A 24,412-nucleotide genomic window follows, 5' to 3' on the forward strand; every position below is an offset into this window, starting at 1 on the left:
TAATAATAATAATAATAATAATAATAATAATAACGTGCTTGTATTTAAATAGCCAGATTCCCCACACCAAACTGGTAGGTTGAATTATGGAATCAGAAAAGACTGATTACTGAAGCACATTTTAAATAATGAACTGTGAAGGAGAATTAACATTTTTTCCCCATTATCCTAATGTTAGGAAGTAAGATACAGAATCTTAGCGGAACAAATTCTCTGATTTCTTAAAAGCTTGCCTTACAGGCTTTAATGCAATCATTACTTTACCAACATGACTTTACTTCAAGTATGCATGATTCAAAAATTAAAAACAAAAAGAGGCAGTTTTTAAATGTATTGAGCAAGGAAATAGCAAAATACTTGTCACTAACCAGATAATCAACATCACAAAAGCTGGCTTATGATCTGCGCAGAAATCCTACACTATGGCTAATTATCATTGCTGAAACGGAATATTTTAAAAAATTCTTTGGAATTTAAAAGATAGGTAGTGTTAAAGGCTAATATTTTAAAGGTAAAATCATGACGATCAAACAAATGTAAAACGAGTGTATGTCAAAGATTTTATTTAACTCGTTAACCAATGAAAGAGCCAGAAAGATGTTATTGGTTCAAGGCTAATTCAAAGAGCAGAGATAGCTTATGAAATGAATTTACAAAGAGATTCAAAACGGCTTTGTCCACAGAGGGAGAGGAAAATCAATTGTCTTTCCACTAACAGATTTCATTTGCATATGGAAAAATTATTTATAGTGCTTTCAGTAACCTACAGCATAGAATTGTAAAATAATTGAAAGTCAATGAAAGGTGGAGATAACCCTGATGGGTAAACTCAACAAGACACCCACTAATACTTTTTTGTCCCTTTTGATTCTTTTATAATTTTTCCTGACAATGGAATTTGTATATACAAGAAACGGTTAATTTCATTAAGAGGATCTAAAGCTTCCCCTCTTCAAACATAGCTCTTCTATATTGCTATTGTAATTCATAGTTTTATTGTTAATTTTGTGTGTGTAGTTAATTTACAGAACATGCTTCAGTTCTTCTTGTGAGTGAACTGAAGGATAATTAGGAAAGCTTATAATCCTTTAAAGAACCCTTCTGTGGTAGGTGAAATTCTAAGGTGGCCCCTAAGATTCCCACCCTCGGGTATATACACCCTGTGTAATAACCTCCCCTGATTGTGGGTGGGCTCTGTGAATACGAGGGGAAAGGTATTTTGCAGATGTTGCTTTTGAGTTGGTCAAAATGGAGATTGTGCTGGGTAGGCCTGACTTCATCAGGTCAGCGATTAAAGGAGAGAAGAAGAAACAGTAGACGTGCTCCTCCTGCCGGCCTTGAAGACAGCCGCCATAAGGTCAGCAGTTGGAAGGAAACAAAGTCCTCCGACACCGTGGGATCTTGGAGAGAGCCTAGAGCTACAGGTGAGATGTCAGCCCGAGCCAATACCTTGATTTCAGCCTAGCAAGATGATGATTTGAGAAACCAGCTACTCTGTGCCCAGACTCCCAATCCACTGAAATAATAGTATTTTTTAAGCTGCTAAATTTGTAGTATTTTGATACACAGCAAAAGAAAACTAGTACGCTTCCCCTTTCTTCTAAGAAGAATTGCCCCCTCCCCAGATGAATGAATGGATATAGATAAATAAATAAGCAAACAAGCAAAAACAAAACAAAATAAAACAAAACAAAACAAAAACAAAAACAAGAAAAAAACCCCACAGGAATAACTTGAGATCTTGGTTAGGATAACTGCATGTTTTGAATAACAGTTGAGCCTCCTCTAATCCAATAAAAATAACCTCTGAAGAAAATATGTAGGTTAGTCTTCATGTTTTTGATTTTTTTAAAAGACAATATAAAAGGAATACATGTTCATTTTAGAAAATTTGAAAACCACAGAAAGGCACAACATTACATTTTGGAGGCTTTCATATCAGTTTTGTTCGTATACATCTTTTTCACATACCATCATCATCTATGCCATCACTGATCACGAGTTTCTAGAATAGTACCTGGTACATATGGATTCTAAGACAATATTTATTGAGTATAGAAAAGATAGGATGAATAAACAAGTTCTTTTGTTACTACCTAAGGACATCTTATAGTCCTAATTCTTGTGATTCTCTCTACATCACACATGGTGAATATAACTCCTGAAGCAGTAACCAATGAAAGGTACTGTGTGCAAAATGCCTAAGAACAACTCACCCAAGCCTGTGGCTTCAGCTTCCTACTCATTTGCTACCTCCCTTCCCTTTCTGGTAAACAGACTTTTATCTGTTATATCTTTATTTTTTTCATTTTTAAATATTTTATTTATGTATTTGTCAGAGAGAGAGCACAAGCAGGGGGAGGGGCAGGCAGAGGGAGAAGCAGGTTCACCTCTGAGCAGGGAGCCTAATGCAGGACTTGATCCCAAGACCCTGAAATCATGACGTGAGCTGAAGGCAGACGCTTAACTGACTGAGCCACCCAGGCATCCCGGTTACATCTTTAAAAAAACAGCTAGATTGAGGTATAATTCATATATCCCACAATTCACCTAATTAAATTTACAATTCTCTGGCTTTTAGTATATTCACAGGGCTGTGCAACCATCAATATAATCTGTTATATTTTTCGTTTCTTTTTTTGCTTATTTTTTAAATTTTAATTCCAATATAGTTGATAAACAGTGTTACATTAGTTCCAGGTGTACAATATAGTGATTCCACAATGTGATACATTCCTCCGTGCTCATCATAAGTGTACACTTTCATCCATATCACTTATTTCACACATCCTCCCTACTCACCTCACCTCTGATAACTATCAGTTTGTTCTCTATACTTAACAGTCTGTTTTCAGTTTGTCTTTTTTTTTCTTTGTTATATTTTTTAATGAAAAAAGAGTATATTTTATCACCATTGTTAATGTGATTAGGCTCCTGGTATCCTTGTGAACCCACTGTCTTGACTGGAAACTGCTGGGTTTTTTTCCCTGAAGAATTTGGCTTTTTTTTTTTTTTTTGTAGCATTAGTGTATCCAATATAAGTTGAAAGTATTTTCCTTAAAATTACATGGTGTTTACAATAAAATATCATTAGGCACTAAAAAGGAATAAAGTGTGGATACATGCTATAACATGGATGAACTTTGAAAACATCATGATAAGTGAAAGAAGCCAGTCACAAAAGACCAAGTGCATAATTCCATTTATCCATTTATATGAAACATTCAGATAGGCAAATCCACAGACAGAGAAAGTACGTTAGTATTTGTCAGAAAATGGGGAGGGGTATGTAAGGAGTGACTGCTAATGGGTATAGGGTTTTTTCTGGGGGTGATAAAAATGTTCTAGTTAGATTATGGTGGGGGGGGTGCCTGGGTGGCACAGCGGTTAAGCGTCTGCCTTCAGCTCAGGGCGTGATCCCAGCGTTCTGGGATCGAGCCCCACATCAGGCTCCTCTGCTATGAGCCTGCTTCTTCCTCTCCCACTCCCCCTGCTTGTGTTCCCTCTCTCGCTGGCTGTCTCTATCTCTGTCGAATAAATAAATAAAATCTTTAAAAAAAATTAGATCATGGTGGGGTGTCTGGGTGGCTAAGTCAGTTAAGTATCTGACTCTTGATTTTAGCTCAGGTCATGCTGTCAGGGTTGTGAGATTGAGCCCCACATTGGGCTCCGTGCTGGGCATGGAGCCTGCTTAAGATTCTCTCTCTCTCTTTCCCTCTGCCCCCCCACCCCTGCTTGCATACTTTCTCTCTCTCTAAAAAGAAAAAGAATAAAATTAGATTATGGTTATGATTGTCCAACTCTGAATATATTAAAAAACACTGAACTGTATAGTTTAAACAGGTGAATTTTATGATATATATATATATATATCTCCTATCTCCATACAGTCATTAAAAATGCATTGGGTGAGCAGGAGTTTCATTCTGTCCGATTGAATACAGTGAAAACTAATGATCCTAAAGCACAAATTTTAGAAAAGTTATGGCTATATGTAAACATTAACCAAATCACAAAAAGCCTTTATGTTTGTTTCTTATATTTGTTTATGCTAAAAAAATTTATGTGAAAAAAATGTGATTACTGGTGAATTCCATCAAACATTTAAGGAAGAAATAATATACATTCTACAAAAACTCTCCCCAAAAATGGAAGGAGAGTTCTATGAGGACAGCATTATTGGCCTCATATGAGGCCAGCATTACTCTGATACCAAAACCAGACAAAGACAGTACAAACAAAAAAAACCCCTACTGATTAGGGGGCACCTGGGTGGCTCAGTCTATTAAGCAGCTGACTCTTGATTTCACTTAGGTCATGATCTCAGAGTCGTGAGATCAAGCCACAAGTTGGGTTCCACACTGGGCGTGGAACCTGCTTAAGATGATCTCTCTCCCTCTCACTTTGCTCCTTCCCCGAGCTCGCTTGCTCACTCTCTCTAAAAAAAGAAAACAAAAAACCACTGATCAATATTCCTATGAACCTAGAGGCAAACATTTTTAACAAAACTTTAGCAAATTGAATCCATAAAAAGGGTTCACATCACAACAAAGTTGGCTTATCCCAGGAATACTGAGTTGATTTAACATTCAAAAGCAATCAGTGCAACTCATCGTACTAACAAATTAATACATACACAAACATATTATGATCTCAATAGATGTAGAAAAGTCATTTGACACAATTCAACATCCATTCCTCATTAAAACTCTCAGCAAAACAGGAATCAAAGGAAGTTTTCTCAATCACATTAAGAGCAACAGTGAAAACATATAAGTAGCATCATATGTAATGGTGAGCGACTAAATGATTTCCTAAGACCAAGACTAAGACAAGAGCATTTACTCTCATCACTTATTTTCAACATTGTACTAGATGTTCTAGACAGTGCAGTCAGGTCAATAAGCAAAAGACATCCATGTTGGAAAGGAAAAAGTAAAACTCTCTTTTTTCATAGACAACATGAAAGTCTATATAGAAAATCTGACGGAATGTACAAAAAGCTACTAGAACTAATGCAAGAGTTTATCAGGTTTCAGGTTATAAGATCAATATGCAAAAATCAGTTTGCATTTTTATGTATTAGCAGTGAACAATCAGGGATTGAAACTTAGGGAGCAATGCTACATGTGATAGCACTTAGGGCTCATAAACACTTAAGGATGGTTAGGGATGAATACTTAGGGAGGGATAAAGCTGACAAAATGTGTGTAAGACTGGAGACTATAAAACCTGTTGAGACAAATTAAAGATATCCTTTAATTAATAGACCCTGTGCATGGGTTGGAATATTCGATTTGTTAATAGGTCAGTTCTCCCCAAGTTGATCTATAGATTTAAGGCAATTTCAATTAAAATCTGTTTCTTTTCTACAGAAATTGACAAGTTGATTCTAAAATGTCTATTGAAATGCAGAGGACCTATAATAGCTAAAACCACTCTGAAAAAGAATAACAAAGTTGAAGGCTAATGCTCTCTGATTTCAACTCTTATGAAACTACAGCAATCAAGACAATGTGGTCTTGGCATCAAGACAAACAGATTAGTGGAACAGAGCAGAGTCCCAAAACAAAACCATATATTTGGGGGCATCTGGGTGGCTCAGTCAGTTGAGCATCCGACTCTTGGTTTCAGCTCAGGTCATAATCTCATGGGCTGTGAGATCGAGCCCTGCATCAGGCTTCTGGCTCAGTGGGGATTCTGCTTGAAAGATTCCCTCTCTCTCTCTCTCTCTCTGTCTCTCTGCCTCTCCGCCCTCTCCCTTGTTCTCTCTTTCTCTCTGTGTCAAATAAATAAATAAATCTTTTAAAAAGCCACATATATGGACAACTAATTTTAGACAAAGGCAATTCAATAAATAAGATTGAAACAAGTGACTATCCATATGCCAAAAAACCCCTTCAATCTAAACCTCATCCCATACAAAAATTTAACTCAAAATGGATCATAGACCTAAATGTAAACCCTAAAACTATAAAACTTTTAGAAGAAAACATAGGAGAAAATCTCTGTGACCTTTGGTTAGAGAACAGTCTCTTAGATACAACATCATAAGCTCAACTCATTAAAAAATGATCAAAGGCTTCATGGAAAATAATTTTTGCTCTTCAAAAGATACTATTAGGAGACTGAAAAGCTACAAACTGGGAGAGAATATTTGCAAAGCATATTTTTCATAAAAGGCTTGTGTTCAGGATTTATAAAGAACACTCAAAGCTTAACAACAAACAATCCAATAAAAATAAAAGCCAAAGATTTAAGCAGCTATTTCACCAAAGAAGATACATGGATCACAAATAATCACATGAAAAGATGGTCAACATCATTAGTCATCAAGGGGATTGCAAGTTGAAACCACAATGAAATACCACCTATGTACCTCTTAAAATGATATATACTGATGAGGACATGAAGGAACTGGAATTCTCATAACCCCTCCGGTGGGAATATAAAATGATACAACCATGAGTTGGGCAGTTTCTTAAAAAGTTAAATGCACAACTACCCTCTGACCCACGCATTCCATCTCTAGATATATACCCAAGAAAAAAGAAAGCATATGTCCATACAAAAACTTGTACATGAATGTTAAAGAAACTCCATGTGTAGTAGCCAAAAAGTGGAAACAACCCAGATATCCATCAACAAGTGAGTGGATAAACAAATGGTGTATGCCCATACCATGGAATACTACTCATTAATAAAAAGGAATGAGCTGTTGATACAGTAATATGGATGAACCTAAAAATACTTTTGTAGAGTGAAGGAAGCCAGCCCCAAAAGAGCATGCTCTCATGATTCCATTTATACAGATCTTAAGAAAATACAAACTAGTCTATATTGACAGAAAGCAGATCAGTGGTCGCTTGAAGAAGAGGAGAATAGAGAAGAGTTAAGAGAAAAGGATGACCAAGGGACAAGAAAAAACTTTGAGAGTTATGGATGTGTTCACCATCCTGATTGTGGGGATGGTTTCACATATGTATACATATGTCAGCAACTATTGTTGTGAACTTTAATTTAAAATTTAATTTAAATTGTGAACACAATTTAAAATTGTGTACTTTCAAGATACACGGTTTATTTTATGTTATTTTTCTTCAATTAAGCTGTTCTTTTTTTAAAAAGATTGACTTATTTATTTTTAGAGAAAGAGGAAGCATGGGGGGAGGGTCAGAGGGAGAGAGAGAACTTTAAGCAAACTCCCCGCTGAGTGTGGAGCCAGACACAGAGCTCAATCTCACACCCCTGAGATCATGACCTGAGCCAAAACCAAGAGTCAGACGCTCCACCAACCGAGCCACCCAGGAGCTCCAATAAAGCTGTTCTTAAAAACCTCATTGAGCAAACAGAAAACAAGTGTGATTATCTTCATCCTTATTGGAATCTGCAGTAATAATAATCTTATTTTAAAATGATCTATTGATCACAAGCCAAAATGATTTTCTCCCTTCCTTGAAATAGCTGAACATATAGAAGAATCAATAAATTAGGGACCTTTAAACACAGAACCATAAGTCTTAAAGAATTTTTAGCTGGAATATCTCATGTGTTTAATGGTGATATTAATGTAGTTAAATCAAGCAAAACATTCCTAATCCTGAAAACTTAAAATTAGGGTTTTTATCAGAATACCCATACATGATGTCAATGCAATCCTTACCCTAACCCCCATTTATGAAGTTATTTTGACATATACCAATCTGTTTTCCTATTCAGTCATGTTAAATAAGCTTTTCCTCTGAGGTGAAGGGAAGCTATTCCATGGATAGGTTTCTTACTAGCAAAGAAAAGAACTGTGACAACAAATGGATAATTCAAGAAAATATGTTTTATCCAACAAATGAATATCAGATAAGTAGGGCTTAACATGGATGCTTATCTTTAATTTTTTTTCTTTCTAATTCTATCATTGTCAATATCAGGTTTCGGCATTTTAGTCATGCTTCTACTTCTGGTGGATATTGTAGGTTACAGAGTTCATGACTGATTGTGCTATCAATTATTGCACTGTGCTAGAAGTGATTATTTTGTAGAAGCAACCCATCACACAGCCCTTGCAGTAAAAGCTGGGGGGGGGACTTTCTAATTTCTTTTTTCTTTTTTTTTTTTAAAGATTTTTTATTTATTTATGTGACAGAGAGACAGCCAGCGAGAGAGGGAACACAAGCAGGGGGAGTGGGAGAGGAAGAAGCAGGCTCCCAGCGGAGGAGCCTGATGTGGGGCTCGATCCCAGAACGCCGGGATCATGCCCTGAGCCGAAGGCAGACACTTAACGACTGTGCTACCCAGGCGCCCCGGGACTTTCTAATTTCTTAGACAGGGAATATTTATGAGCAGCTTGTTTCAGGGAACCCTGAAATACAGTACTTTGGAAAGGTGGGGATAAGTGGTCTCAGATTTTGAATTACGTTTTCCTATGTATTCGAGGTTATAGAAATAAATTACCCATACTTAAAATCCAGAAAATATGAGATTAGAACTCATTGATATGATCACATACTTGGGAATTTCTCAATATACTTTAATCTTTTATGCACTTTTTGTACCCAAATATATTCACTGAAAGGTTTGTTCTTAAAGGTCAGAAAACTTGGGCCCAGATAGAAGGAAATAATTCTTTGCATATTTCCCCAATTACACTTCATATCCTCAAAACATAAGGTTTATGGGGAAATCTTACTTTGTTCCAAAATATAAACACCGGGACTGTGCTGTTATCATAGTACTGATAAATCAAGAAAACTCCTATTTTTTTTTAAAGATTTTATTTATTTATTCGACAGAGATAGAGACAGCCAGCGAGAGAGGGAACACAAGCAGGGGGAGTGGGAGAGAAAGAAGCAGGCTCCCAGCGGAGGAGCCTGATGTGGGGCTCGATCCCACAACGCCGGGATCACGCCCTGAGTCGAAGGCAGACGCTTAATGACTGCGCTACCCAGGCGCCCCAAGAAAATTCCTATTTTTATCTGCATTCTGACTACCTCAGGCAAATCAAAGTTTTCTCTTCATTCAGACTTCCAAGAAAAAGTTAGCTACACAGACCTGTCGAGATTTCTGTGGGCTGGAAAGTTAATATAGATTTTCTTTTCTATAAATTTGATATTGAAGTAAGGGAGAGAAGGAAAGCAAAAACCTTGATGGGAAGGTATAGGTGAGGACAGATTGAGGATATAGAGAAAGCAGACAGTGGAAGGGCGATCAAAAATAGATTGAGCCACAGCCGATGGAGTTAGCTACTGAAAAATTCAAGTAGTGGGATCAAAATGGTACTTTGAAAAGAAATAGAAAGATCCCTTCTGAGAAGAGAAGGAAAAGATCAGTTATGACAGACACTGTAGAGTGGCTTACCCCATGCACTTTCTGCTGAAATCTTTATTTCTCACCCTCGGAGCCAGGGTTTTGCTTGGAGTATAAACCAAGCGTCAACCAAGGCTGTAGCATTAATAATAATGGTAGGAGGGGCACCTGGGTGGCTCGGTTGGTTTTGGGCATATGACACTTGATTTCTGCTTGGGTCATGATCTCAGGGTGGTGGGGTCCAGCCTTGAGTCAGAGCTGAAGTCTGCCTTGGATTTTCCCTCTTCCTCTGCCCCTCCCCCTCCCTCTCAAATAAATAAATAAAATCTTAAAAAAGAAAAAGAAAAATGGTAGGAAATTTCAGAAGTTGGCACGTACTGGCCCCGTCTTGTGGCTTTTTTAAAAGCTCCATAAGAAAGTGATGAATTCAGGCTACAGAAATGGAAGGAAAGATAATGTACTAAGAGAGATGCTTTCAGCCTTCAGCTTGTAATTTAAGTTTGGTAGTCAGACTAGTGGTTTAGAGCAGAGAATACAAGATGCTCACCCAATATCCATTTCCCTTTCTTTTTTTCACTAACAGAGCACTAATTTTTGGGAAGCATTTTCCAATCTCCCTGGCAGATAGGCACAACTATATTTCACACTACGGTCAAAGGTATGATGGAGATGTTGTTGGTTATAACTTCTGAGAATGCTCCTTAAAAGAGGTGGGTGAGCTGACAACAAAGCCAGACCCCAAGGATGGTGGTAAGCCACACCAGTCCTGGATTGCCCACTTCTGGACTTCTAAACGAGAAAAAAATAAACTCCTAATTTGTTCAAGCCACTGTTTTCCACGTCCTGTAACTACCAGCCAAATGTAAATTCCTAATTGATATGCTAGATAAGATGTGAGTAACTGTACTCTCTATTTACTTAGTGAAACTTAGTAATCTGTGTTCACTATTTACTCAGTGAAGTAGAAGTCCAGGCCGGTCTGTTGAGAATTATATTATTTGAACAAATTCAATAAGAATGGTTTGAATGGCTATTGTGTGCTTGGCACTAATATTCATTGAAAGAAATCTTTACTGACAATACCATAACGTTTACATTATATTTCCTCTTTCTAGGACAATTTTGAAGGTCTGCACCCTGGTATTCTCACCTTTCCTGCTTGGCCCAGTGGGCTGAACTTTGGAGGAAATTTTATGGCTGCAGACTGAAAACTGGCCAGGTTGACAGCCCGTATCCTGCATTTTTACACCTCAAAATCGAGTACTTTATATCCCCAAGACAACACATTACATTTAACTTACATTATGTATAGTCATATACTCACTTGAAAATATACATGTTTTTCATTACAAATAAGATTTGTTTCATAAGTTGTCTGTATTCACTTGCTGTCATGAGTATTACTTGGTGGCCTGCCCAGCATCCATTTCCTGTTTCTGTTTCTAAAGGTACCCAGATTTCTGACCAGGTAGCTGCCCCTCTTCCATGCAGCTACTATATGCATACACAAATTCACACACATGTGCACACATTTATGCTTTCCATCACATATGAGCCTATGTCTGCAAAATGATTTCTCTCTTTATACAATTAAAAGGCCTTTGTAGATAGTAAATAAAGAGGCTGCATATGGGAAAGCATTTGTGTGAAAAACAGATGACTAACAGAACGGTAAGGAACAGTGCTGGTGGGTGATAGTAGGCTCCCCTCCAAATGGTAATTATCTGGTGTTGAATTCTCTGACAACAGAGCCATGAAAAAAAGGGCAGGTACCAAGAGTGCTTGGCTGCACTTACCAGGACTGACTGTGGCAGGCAGTTAATAAGAGAGGATCTAGCCAGAAAGAATAGATCCCAGGAAATCATTCCCAGCAACCAGAAGCAGGAGAGAGGAGGAGAGCAGGGATCCAGGAGACAAAGTGGGCCAGATGGTAAAGAAGCGGTAACACCAAGGTACCAAGGAAATGATAATAGGAGGCTGAAAAGTTCAAGGCTGGGATGGAGCTTGGTGTGTGTGCAGGATAAGGGTCATTCAGAAACTCATCTCAAAGAAGAGGGAATGTAGTTTCAGACCCCTTATCTGAAAGTTTTGGCTGCTCCCGCCAACAGGGGGGAGTCTTAAAGGAGCAGATTACAACCAAATAGTATTTCATTGAAAATAAACATCGCGGCACAATGGATTACCTACGCTCTTGTTTTTAACTCCATGACCTTACCATACAGCAATAAATTTACTAAGACTACCCTATGGGGCCACCAGCTGCCAGGCACTCTAAGAGAATTTAGCACGAATTATCTTAGCGGATTTTTAGAATAGCCTTAGGAGATAAGTACTGTTGTTGTACCCATTTTGAAAATGAGAAAACAAAAGTTCAGAAATGGTAAGTCATTTGCCCGAGATCGTCCAGCTAGTAAGTGGCACAGAGGGACTGCAAGCCCAAATGTGTCATATTCCAGAAAGTATGTGCTCATGAGTGCATGTTATCCTGCTTACCTGATATCTCCTATGCTGTTTTCAGAGACATAGGCCATGTGATCTTCCTCATTAATAGTTTGCTTAGCATGTAGGGGCACGTGGGTGGCTCAGTGGGTCAAGCGTCTGACTTCAGCTCAGCTCATGATTTCAGGATCCTGGGATCAAGCTCTGTGCTCAGCCGGGAGACTGCTTATTCCTCTGCCCCTCCCCCTGCCTGTCCTTCTGCGCATGTGAACGCGCGTGCATTCACACGTGGGCGCGCACGCGCGCGTGCCCTCTTTATCTCGAGTAAATAAAGTCTTTAAAAAATAGTTTGCTTAACATGTAGAAGTAGATGCCACTTCATCCATTTAGCAGTGAAGAAGAAATACATGGAGCATACAGAATGAAAAAGACTCAAGAAAGCAGGAAATAGCTGAGCTATGGGTAGAAGTCCTCTCCATTCCACAGGATTCACCTGGAAATGCTGAGCAAATGCCGACTGCAGTGAATTGCGTGCCATCAGGAAGCTGTGCTATAATAAACCAAAGATACATTTTTTTTTCCTTGAAGAATTGTGTTTTTGCTGATGCGGTCTTTCGGAATGTCTGTCATTCTCAGGAGGCTCCCAGGGATACGGTAGATCAGCCCTTGGAATTCTCTGCTCAGCTTATGGTCTGATGCAGGATGTTCTTGGCAAACTCTGAAGAAGCTTTGAACTCCTCCTCAAAAAGTTCAAGTGGTTTTCCTTTCTATGCTTTTGTGAACTTCTCAAGACTTTAAAAAGTAAAAATGGTTTATGGTAACACCAACTTGCAGTGATTATTCCATAAACAATACCATTTCAGAAGACTTATCAGTTAAGTCTTTCAAAATGAGGAATAAGGTGACTTCGACTGCAGTTTAAGGCAACACAATCCATAAAACAAAAAGACCCCAAATAGCCAAATCAATCTTAAGAAGAATAAAGCTGGAGCTATCACAATTCTAGATATAAAGATACACTACAAAACTGTAGTAACCAAAGCAATACTGGCACAAAAATAGACATATAGACTAATGAAACAGAATAGTGAGCCCAGAAGGAAACCCATGCTTTATATGGTCAATTAATCTTCAACCCAGGAGGAATGAATATCTAACGAGAAAAAGACAGTCTCTTCAACAAATGGTGGTGGGAAAACTGGATGGCCGGCCACATGCAAAAGAATGAAACGGGACCACCTTCTAACACCATACACAAAAATATACTCAAAATGGATTAAAGACTTAAATGTGAAACCTGAAATCATAAAAATCTTAGAAGAGAGCATAAACAGTCATTTCCTAGACATCAGTTGTAGCATACTCCTTAGACTGTTCCTGGTGCTCTTGTGCTCTTTTATGGCTTTCCCCCAGTCGCTGTCACTGAATTTCTCAATGTCCACACTCCACGTGGGGCCCTTCTCCAGGCAGTGTGGAATGATTCCAAAGCCTCCAGGGTTTGAGTGGGGAGTGTAAATTTCTGCACACCGCATCTCTTACAGAAGGCACGCTGTGCTTTGTGCTTGTTGAATGTGTTTGTGGTTGTGCTCTCAGCTTCCTTCAGGAGCTTGAAGTGAGAAGCCAGTACCATGAAGAGTGTATTCTGCTTCTTGCAGATGCTGCAGTTGAGAAGATGTGCAAGTCTTCTGAGGTCCAAACTTCAAAGTGAACTGCTCCATAGTGGCAGCTTCCTATGTGGTTCACCAGGGCCTGGTATTCCAGGGTGTCCAGCAGCAGTTTGGTGGCACCCTCGATGGTGAGCCTCTGCCGCTTCTGGAACACCTTTCAGACTCCCACCCATCACTCAGGTCCAGCCTGGCCACCAAGGGCATCAGGGTTGCTGGAAATGGCAGAGGTGGTGGCCATGGGGGCAGCACGAGCTCTGACAGTGGCTGCTCACTNTCCCTCCGAGGCCCCTGGCAACGGAATACCTCACCCTAGGGCTGCCTTGCTGTGGCCTGGCTCCCACCTCCGGCCTGGCCTGAGAAGCAGGGAGTCGGGCCTTGGTGTCCGGGTGGGAGCGGGACACCATATGTCCCTGGGCTGCTTCTGTCCATGTGGCCAGTGGCCACACTGCTCCTCACCCACTGCATTGTTCTGTACAGATTTTTTTTTTATAGTACTGTAATGTACTTTCTCCTCCTTATAATTTTCTTGATAACATTTTCTTTTCTCTAACTTACTTTATGGTAAGAATATCATGTATGGTACATATAACACCCAAAATATGTGTTAATCAACTGTTGATGTTATCAGTAAGGCTTCTAGTCAACAGTAGGCTATCAGTAGTTAAGCGTTGAGGAGCTAGAAGTTAAATGCAGATTTTCTCTTTTTTAAAAGATTTTATTTATTTATTTGACAGAGAGAGAGCACAAGCAGGGGGAATGGTAGGCAGAGGGAAAGGGAGAAGCAGGCTCCATGGAGAGCAGGGGGAGCCCAATGTGAGATGTTATCAGTAAGGCTTCTAGTCAACAGTAGGCTATCAGTAGTTAAGCGTTGAGGAGCTAGAAGTTAAATGCAGATTTTCTCTTTTTTAAAAGATTTTATTTATTTATTTGACAGAGAGAGAGCACAAGCAGGGGGAATGGTAGGCAGAGGGAAAGGGAGAAGCAGGCTCCATGGAGAGCAGGGGGAGCCCAATGTGAAACTCGATCCCAGGACCCCAGGATCATGACCTGAGCTGAAGGCAGTCGTTTAACCAACTGAGCCACCCATATATATATATAATTTTACTTGTGAAAATTAATAAAGGGAAACCTCATTTAGAATGGGGTTGGGAAGCCAGCAGGGGGAACCCTCATACCCTCCCGCTGGTGGTCAATAGCCGACTCAATTGGAAGGGGCCTACCTTGCAAGTTAATACTACTTCAGCTACTAGCTTAGCTACTACCTTACTACCCCAGCAGGAAGAAGACAGTTTTCCTCTCCCCTGGCAATAGCCCAGCTGATGAGAGACTGTCACAACTCAGCCAATGAAAAGCCACTATACTTCAAACTCCCAGTCTACTCCAGTGGACTATTTGTTTTATAACAGTCCTTGCCAACTCCCCCCTTTCCTCTATAAGAGAGGGATCCTCTACTTTGTCCTCTGGGCTTGCCTATGGTTTTGCCATAGCTTACATGTCCCCAAATTGCAATGTTCTACTCCCTAATAAACTCATTTTTGCTGATAAAATAACTGGCAGTTTTATTTTTAAAGGTTAACATACTTAATCCTTACAACTATTAATATCCCCATTTTACAGATGAAGAAAATGAGTTAACAGAGTAGTTAAGACTATTAACCAGAGTCATATGGCTAATAACCGGTAGAGCTGGGAATATGAGCTCAGGCAGTCTGGTTCTGAAGTATATGCTCTTTAAAAAAAAAAAATTGGGGGGGTTCCCTGCATGGCTCAGTTGGTTAAGCATTCAACTCTTGATCTCAGCTCAGGTCTTGATCTCAGGGTCATGAGTTCAAGCCCCACGTTCAGCAGTTCCACACTGGGCAAGGAGCCTACTTAAAAAACTTTTTTTAATTGAAGTATAATTGACATATAATATTATATTGGTTTCAGGTGTAAACATAACTATTCAATATTTGTGTACGTTGCAAAATGAATACCACAGTAAGTCTTGTTATCTGTCACCATACAAAGTTAACTTTTAAGATTTCCAGAGGACATGCTCTTAACCACACTTTTTTTTAATAAAGATTTTGTTTATTTATTTGACAGAGAGAGAGAGAGAGCACAGGTAGGGGAAGCTAGAGAGAGAGAAGCAGGGAGCCCGATGCGGGGCTCGATCCCAGGACCCTGAGATCATGACCTGAGCCAAAGGCAGACACTTAACCGACTGAGCCACCCAGGCGCCCCTTAACCACACTTCCAAGCGTCAGAAGAAATCCATGATAAAGAAAAGCAAGAAGTGCACGTGATAAAATAGCGCTCTAAAGTCTAGAAAAGATTCAGACTGATAAAATGTAGTTCAGATGTAGCTTAGGGTAAAGAAAGAGAGCATGATTACAGATTCCTCAAGGAGAAAAAGAAACCCTAGACAAAGAGCAGACTGGAACAAGGGGCACTGACCGAAGGAACTCAGTATGTATTGTCTCTTACAATGAACAAGATTGAACTTTGTATGTATCATATTAGATCTGTAATTGTCTGACTGTTCTATAGCCATGGTTTATTTGGCACTACCTATAGTATTATAGAATTTTGCCATTAATTATAGCCATTATTTTTTGGTAATGCAAAAAAATGTTGTTAAGTGAGGGGGATACCCTTATAGTCTTAGACATTTCAACTATTAATAGATCAGCATGCCCCCTGGAAAAAATCATTAAATCCCTCTAGGACTTAATTTCTTTCTTTATAAAATGAAAGGTTATCATAGACTAATGATTTATATAACTTTCAGCTTAAAAACCTTCTCTGGGGGCTCCTGGGTGGCTTGGTCCGTTGAGCGTTCGACTCTTTGTTTCAGCTCAGGTCATGATCTCATGGGTTGTGAGATGCAGCCCTGCATTGGGCTCCCTGCTTAGCGCAGAGTCTGCTTGAAGATTCTCTCCCTCTGTCCCTCCCCTCACCCGTGCACATTTATGCACTCTCTCTCTCTCTAAAATAAATAAATAAATCTTCAAAAAAAACCCAAAAAACAAACCTTGCCTGTTTTTTAATCTGCTAAGCACATAACAGCAAGTAAATCAATATGCAAATCGAAAAACTTACAATGTAACTTAGAGAAAATATAAATGCAAATGACGAAAAGAGGAAAGGGAAGGGCACACACTTATCTGTACTATTCATTTGGCAATTATCATGCACGATTTTGTGACATTACCTCTACCATTACTTGAATCATGTATTAAGTAGCTTTATTGTATTCATCTAATTAATTGAACAAATAATTATAGAGCACCTACTAGTGCCAGGAACTGTTCTAGACTCCAGGTATACAGTGGTTAAAAATCGAGGCATTTGGTTTTGCCGAAGAAATTAAGACTACTTTTAGGGTAAAGACTGTCATAGGTATTTTATATTTGCATTCAAGGTTGCTTAGCCCTTGGTATATCCTCATCTAATTGTTCTGATGCAGTTTTAGCTTTCTGAGTAGACAAAACCTAATCTTTGTACTAGAGACAGTTTTTACTAAAAATAAGCAGGTCAGTATGTTTTTTTATGAAAACAACGTAACAGATATGGTGAAATTCTAGAGACACCCTAGTCTGGCACTCTGCTCTTGTGGATGATAATAAAATTACCAGGTTGTCAAAAATGTCCTGACCACGAAATATGTACCGGGTGATGTAGAGAATATAAAGAAGAATAAAGGGCGCCTGTGTGGCTCAGTCGGTTAAGTGTCTGCCTTTGGCTCAGGTCATGATCCTGGAGTCCTGGGATTGAGTCCTACATGGGGAATCCCTGCTGAGCGGGGAGTCTGCTTCTCCCTCTGCCTCTCCTCCCTGCTCATGCTCTCTCTCTCTCTCAAATAAATAAGTAAAACCTTTAAAAAAATAAAGAAGAATAAAACATCTTCATCCTTGGGGCACCTGGGTGGCTCAGTTGGTTAAGCGTCTGCCTTCCAGCTCAGGTCATGATCCCAGGGTCCTGGGATCCAGCCCTGCATCTCCCTGCTCAGCAGAGAGCCTGCTTCTCCCTTCTCCCTCTTCCGCACCCCCTGCTTGTGCTCTTTCTCTCTCTGTCAGATAAATAAATAAAACCTTTAAAAAATATCTTCATCCCTGATTCACTTATCACAAAATTAAACAGAAGTTACAGAAGATCTAATTAAAAGTGGCTAAACAATAAAGAAACACATTTATTTCATCTTACATAACAGGAAATCTGGAAGGTAGGGCAGTTTCAGGAGCGGTTGCTTGACTCAATAATGTTATTAGGACTCAGGTTCATTGTGTTTTTCCAATCTGCTATCCTTAGTAAGTTGGTTACTTCCCACGTAGTCACAAGATGCATGCAGCAGCCTCAGATATCTCCTATTCACCAAAAATACCTACAGGCTGGAAGAGAGCAAAACAGTGCTCTGTTCCCTATGTCGTTTTATAACCATAAATATAAAATAGATAACTTCTTTATCTCTCATTGTCCAGAACTGCCTCACTAGCCTGTGTCTAGCTCTGGCGAGGGGAATGACATTACCATGACTGGCTTACACCACTGAATTTTAAACTTTTAAAACCAGCACCCACAGTAAGAGAATAATTTACACATTACATAACACACACATGCACAAACATGCACGTGCATGCACACACACACAAAGTTTCACAAAATAACTTTTACCTTTAACGCACATAACATGCTTTGATATTATTTATGATATTCTATTTCTTTAGTTTAAAAATGCTGATAGTCACCCTCCCCCAAAATTGGAGAGAACAGCTACAAACTTATTTTCTTGAGGCCAGCATTAGCCTGATGCCAAAGCCAGACAAAGATACCAAAAGAAAACTACAGATCAATATCCCTGATGAATATCAATGTAAAAATCCTCAACAAAATACTGGCTAAACAAATTCAAAAGCACAATAAAGGATCATAGCTCATGACCAGGTGGGATTTATCCCTGTGATACAAAGATGGTTCAACATATGCAAATTAATCAATATAATACACTACATTAACAGACAAAAAGATAAAAATCATGTGTTAATCTCATGATGCAGAAAAAAACATTTGACAAAAGTCAGCACACTTTCATGACAAAAGCTCAATAAACCAGGAATAGAAGGAAACTACTTTATCAGAATAAAGACCATAAGAAAAGCTTACAGCTAAGATCCTACTCAATGGTAAACAACTGAAAGCTTTTCCTTTTTTAAGACAAGGGACAAGGGAAGGATACCCATTCTTGCTACTTCTATTAAACAAAGTATTGCAAATCCTAACTAGAGCAATTAAGCAAGAAAAAAAAAGCCATCCAAATTGGAAAGGAAAGAAGTTAAAATTATTTCTGTTTGCAGATTATATGATCTTAAATGTAGAAAGTCCTAAAGATGACATGTACACACACACACACACACACACACACACACGGTTAGAACTAATAAATTCAGTAAAGCTGCTGGACACAAAATCAACACAGAAAAATCAGTTACATTTCTATATACTAACGATGAACAATCTGAATAGGAAATTAAGAAAACAATCCTATTTACAATACCATCAAAAGAATAAAATACTTAGGAGTAAACTTAAGCAACAAGGCAAAACACTTGTGTACTGAAAACTACAAAACATTGCTGAAAGAAGTTAAAGAAGATACAAATAAATGGGAAGACATCCTGTATTTATGGATCGGAAGACTTAATATTGTTAAAACATCAGTACTACCCAAAGTGATTTACAGATTCAGTGTCAATCCTATCAATCCCAAAGGCATATTTTTTTTGCAGAAATAGAAAAAAAATCTTCCTAAAATTCATATGTAATCTTAAAGGACCCTGAATAGCCCATATAATCCTGAGAACGAAGAACAAAGCTGGGGGTGCCTGGGTGGCTCAGCCAGTTAAGCATCTGCTTTCAGCTCTGCTCATGATCTTGGAATCCTGGGACTGAGCCCCAGTGGGGCTCTCTTCTCAGTGGGGAGCCTACTTCTCCCTCTCCCTCTGCCCCTCCCCCTGCTCAGGCTCTCTCTCTCTTTCTCTTTATCTCAAATAAATAAATAAAATCTCAAAAGAAAGAAAGAAAGAACAAAACTGGAGGTGTCACACTTTCTGATTTCAGTATATGTGCTGCCGAAGCGAGCACACACTTTCTGATTTCAAAACATATGACAAAGCCAGGGTAATCAAAATGGTACGGGACTTGCATAAAAGACATATTGACCAATGGAACAGAGTAGTCTCTTCAATAAGTGGTACTAGGAAAAGTAGATACCCACATGCAAATGAATGAAGTTGAATCCTTACCTTATGCCATATACAAAAATTAATTCAAAATAGATTAAAGACCTAAATGTAAGACCTGAAACTGTAAAACTCCCATAAGAAAACATAGTGGAAAAGCTTTATGGCATTGAATTTAACAATAATTTCTTGGATATGACAACAAAAACATGGGCAGCAAAAGCAAAAATATTCAAATGGGACTGCAGCAAACTTACAGACTTCTGTGCAACAAAGGAAACAATCAACAGAGTAAAAAGGCAACATATGAAAGGGAGAAAATACTTCCAAATTATGTATCTGAAAATGGGTTAATATCTAGAATATATAAAGAACTCCTACAACTCAGGGACACCTGGGTGGCTCATTCAGTTAAGCATCTGCCTTTAGCTCAGGTCATGATTTCAGGGTGCTGGGATCGAGTTCTGCAGAGGGATCCTTGCTCCCTGAGCCCGCTTTTCCCTCTGCCCTGTGTGCACGCGCTCTCTCTCTCTGACAAATAAATGAATAAAATCTTAAAAATAAAAAAAATCCTACAACTCAACAACAACAACAAAGCAAACAAACTGACTTTGAAAATGGGCAAAAAACTTGAATAGACATTGCTCCAAAGAAGATATACACATATTCAACAAATACGTTGGGAAGATGCGCAACTTCAGTAATCATCAGGGAAATACAAATAAAAAACATAATGAGCTATCCCCTCCTACCCGTTAGGATGGCCACTATCAAAAATAAATTAATTTAGGGGCGCCTGGGTGGCACAGCGGTTAAGCGTCTGCCTTCGGCTCAGGGCGTGATCCCAGCATTCTGGGATCAAGCCCCACATCAGGCTCTTCCGCTATGAGCCTGCTTCTTCCTCTCCCACTCCCCCTGTTTGTGTTCCCTCTCTCGCTGGCTGTCTCCATCTCTGTCGAATAAATAAATAAAATCTTAAAAAAATAAATAAATTAATTAATTAATTTAAAAAAATCAGAAAATAACAAGGGTTGGTAAGGATGTAGAGAAATTAGAATCCTTCCACACTGTTGTTGGGAATGTAAGATGGTGTACCCACTGTGGAAAACAGTATGAAGTCTCCTCAAAAAAATTTAAAAATAGAATTTCCATGTGATCCAGCAATATCACTTCTGGATATACATCCCAAAGAAGTGAAAATTGGGTCTCGAAGAGGTATTTTTGCACGCATGACCATTGCATTACTCATGACAGCTGAGAAATAGAAGAAACCTAAATGACCATCGAACGATGAATGGAAAAAGAAAATGTGGTATATACATATAATGAAATATTATTCAGCCTTAAAAAAAGAAGGCGATCCTGTCCAATGCCTCAACATGGATGAACCTTAAGGACATTATGCTAAATGAAAGAAAATAGTTACAAAAAGACAAATATGGGGCACCTGGGTGGCTCAGTTGGTTAGGCGTCTGACTCTTGATTTTGGCTCAGGTCATGATCTTGCGGTTGCAAGATCGAGCTCCGCATCCAGTTCTGTGTTCAGTGCAGTCTCCTTGAGATTCCCTCTCCCTCTGCCCATTCCCCCACTCTCTCTTTCAAATAAATAAATAAAATCTTTTAAAAAGATAAGTACTGCATGATTCCACTGATATAAGGTATCTAAAAGAGTCAAGTTCATGGAAACAGAAGGTATAATGATGCTTGCCAGGGGGTGGGGGAAAGGGGAAAATGGAGAGTTATTGTTTAATAGGTATAGAGTTTCAGTTTTGCAAGATGAAAAAGTTCTAGAGATCTGTTGCGTATAGTTAACACGAATGTGCTATTTATGTAAAAATGGCTAAAATGGTTAATTTTATATTATGTGTTTTTTAATCAAAATAAAAAACATTTTGACTGTGACCTACTAAATTGGCTTTATGACTCACTAATGAATTACAGCCTGGTTTTGAAACATACTAGCTTGGATTAATTAAGATTGACCATCTGTGATGTGACCTACCTTGAGGTATAAAGCCCGTCTTACACGTGATCAAAATCAGGGCTCTGTTAGCAAGCAGAAGGTAGAGGGAGGAAGAGTTAAGATGGCGGAGGAGTAGGGGACCCCTTTTTCAGCCGGTCCCCTGAGTCGAGCTGGATAGGTACTAGACCAGCCTAAACAACCACGGAACCAGCCTGAGACTCAGGAAGATGCATCTGGATCTCTACAAATGAACATCTCCAGCGCTGAGTATTGAGGTACGAAGAGGGGAGCCGTGAAACCGCGCACAGATATCGGAAGATAAACGGAAGGGGGAAGGAGCCGCCGCATTCCGGCGCCGGGAAGCGGCAGCCACCTGCACGGGGGAGCGGGCGGACTCACAGAAGGCACCTGCGAGAGAACGGACTGAGACCGGTGAGCCGGGAGCGCGCGCCACCAGGCATCTCGCGGAACACTGGAATCCCGGTGTGCTCACCGGGCACAGACTGAGACCGGGAGCTTCCGGAGCGCGCGGGGCGGCTGGCGGCGTTAGAAACACAAAGGACAGAGACGCGCCGGCCCTGGAAGTGAGGGCTGGGACGCCGGGTGTGGGGCGCACATCCCAGGACGCTGCAGGGTTGAGCAGCACCAACAGAAACAGAGTTAAAGTGGCCAGAACATTAGTAGAGAACGGGCCGCAATCCTTCTGTTCCGTGACAGAGGCTGAAATTTGGCCGCTGCTGCTCTGACTCTCAGAAGAGGCACAGCAAACCGCCAGGGAAAGCCGCCAGAGAACAAAAGCCTGGAAATACCGGCTCACAGCGTGCCCATCCCCATCCCCCCTCGCAGGGGACACGGAGACTCTACCCAAACAGGGTTGCCTGAGTATCGGCGCGGCAGGCCCCTCCCCCAGAACACAGAAGGCAGGCTGAAAAATCAAGAAACCCACAACCCAGGGCGCCTGGGTGGCGCAGTCATTGAGCGCCTGTCTTCCACTTAGGGCATGATCCCAGCGTTCCGGAAAGGAGTCCCTCATCAGGCTCCTCCGCTGGGAGCCTGCTTCTTCCTCTCCCACTCCCCTGCTTCTGTTCCCTCTCTCGCTGGTTGGCTGCCACATAAATAAATAAATAAAATCTTTAAAGAAGAAGCCCACATCCCTAAGATCCCTATAAAACAAGGGGCACGGCCTGGGACCCAGTCAATAATTTGGGCTCTGGAAACCCCGCAACCTCTCTTCATCAGAATGACAAGAAGGAGAAGCCCCCCCCAGCAAAGAAAAGACAGTGAGTCTGTGGCCTCTGCCACAGAAATAATGGATATGGATGTAACCAAATTATCAGAAATGGAATTCAGAGTAACGATGGTCAAAATGATGAGTAGAATTGAAAAAACTATTAACGAAAAGGTTACTGAGAATATAGAATCCCTAAGGACAGAAATGAGAGCGAATCTGACAGAAATTAAAAATTCTATGAGCCAAATGCAGGCAAAACTAGAGGCTCTGACGGCCAGGGTCGCAGAAGCAGAGGAACGGGTTAGTGAATTGGAGGATGGGTTAATAGAGGAAAAAATGAAAATAGAAGATGGTCTTAAAAAAATCCACGCCCACGAATGTAGGTTACGGGAGATTACTGACTCAATGAAACGATCCAATGTTAGAATCATCGGCATCCCCGAGGGGGTGGAGAAAAACAGAGGTCTAGAAGAGATATTTGAACAAATTGTAGCTGAAAACTTCCCTAATCTAGCAAGGGAAACAAACATTCGTGTCCAAGAGGCAGAGAGGACCCCTCCCAAGCTCAACCACGACAAACCTACGCCACGTCACGTCATAGTGCAATTCGCAAATATTAGATGCAAGGATACAGTATTGAAAGCGGCCAGGGCAAAGAAATTTCTCACGTACCAAGGCAAAAGCATCAGAATTACGTCAGACCTGTCTACACAGACCTGGAATGAGAGAAAGGGTTGGGGGAGCATATTTAAAGCTCTTTCAGAGAAAAACATGCAGCCAAGGATCCTTTATCCAGCAAGGCTGTCATTCAGAATTGATGGAGAAATAAAGACATTTCAGAATCGCCAGTCACTAACCAATTTTGTAACCACGAAACCAGCCCTACAGGAGATATTACGGGGGGTTCTATAAAAGTAAAAAGGCCCCAAGAGTGATACAGAACAGAAAGTCACAGCCAATACAAACAAAGACTTTACTGGCAACATGGCAACATTAAAATCATATCTCTCAGTAATCAGTCTTAATGTAAATGGTTTGAACCATCCCATAAAACGCCACAGGGTTGCAGATTGGATAAAAAGAAATGACCCATCCATTTGCTGTCTACAAGAGACTCATTTCGAACCCAAAGATGCATTCAGACTGAGAGTAAGGGGATGGAGTACCATCTTTCACGCAAATGGACCTCAAAAGAAAGCTGGGGTAGCAATTCTCATATCAGATAAATTGGATTTTAAACTACAGACTATAGTTAGAGATGCAGAAGGGCACTATATTATTCTTAAGGGAAGTATTCAACAAGTGGATATGACAATTATAAATATATATGCCCCCAACAGGGGAGCAGCAAGATACACAAGCCAACTCTTAACCAGAATAAAGAGACATATAAATAAAAATACATTAATAGTAGGGGACCTCAACACTCCACTCTCAGAAATAGACAGAACACCCTGGCAAAAACTAAGCAAAGAATCAAAGGCTTTGAATGCCATACTCGACGAGTTGGACCTCATAGATATATATAGAACACTACACCCCAGAACCAAAGAATACTCATTCTATTCTAATGCCCATGGAACATTCTCAA

General features: G+C 39.9%; 1 pseudogene; it reads right to left on the reverse strand.

Moving 5' to 3' along the window:
- Positions 1-13,073: 13,073 nt before the first annotated feature.
- LOC103679760 overlaps positions 13,074-24,412 on the reverse strand; it is a 28,263-nt pseudogene continuing 16,924 nt past the window's right edge.

The sequence above is a fragment of the Ursus maritimus genome, assembly GCF_017311325.1.
Source record: "Ursus maritimus isolate PB19 chromosome X unlocalized genomic scaffold, ASM1731132v1 scaffold_X1, whole genome shotgun sequence".
Lineage (NCBI taxonomy): Eukaryota > Metazoa > Chordata > Mammalia > Carnivora > Ursidae > Ursus > Ursus maritimus.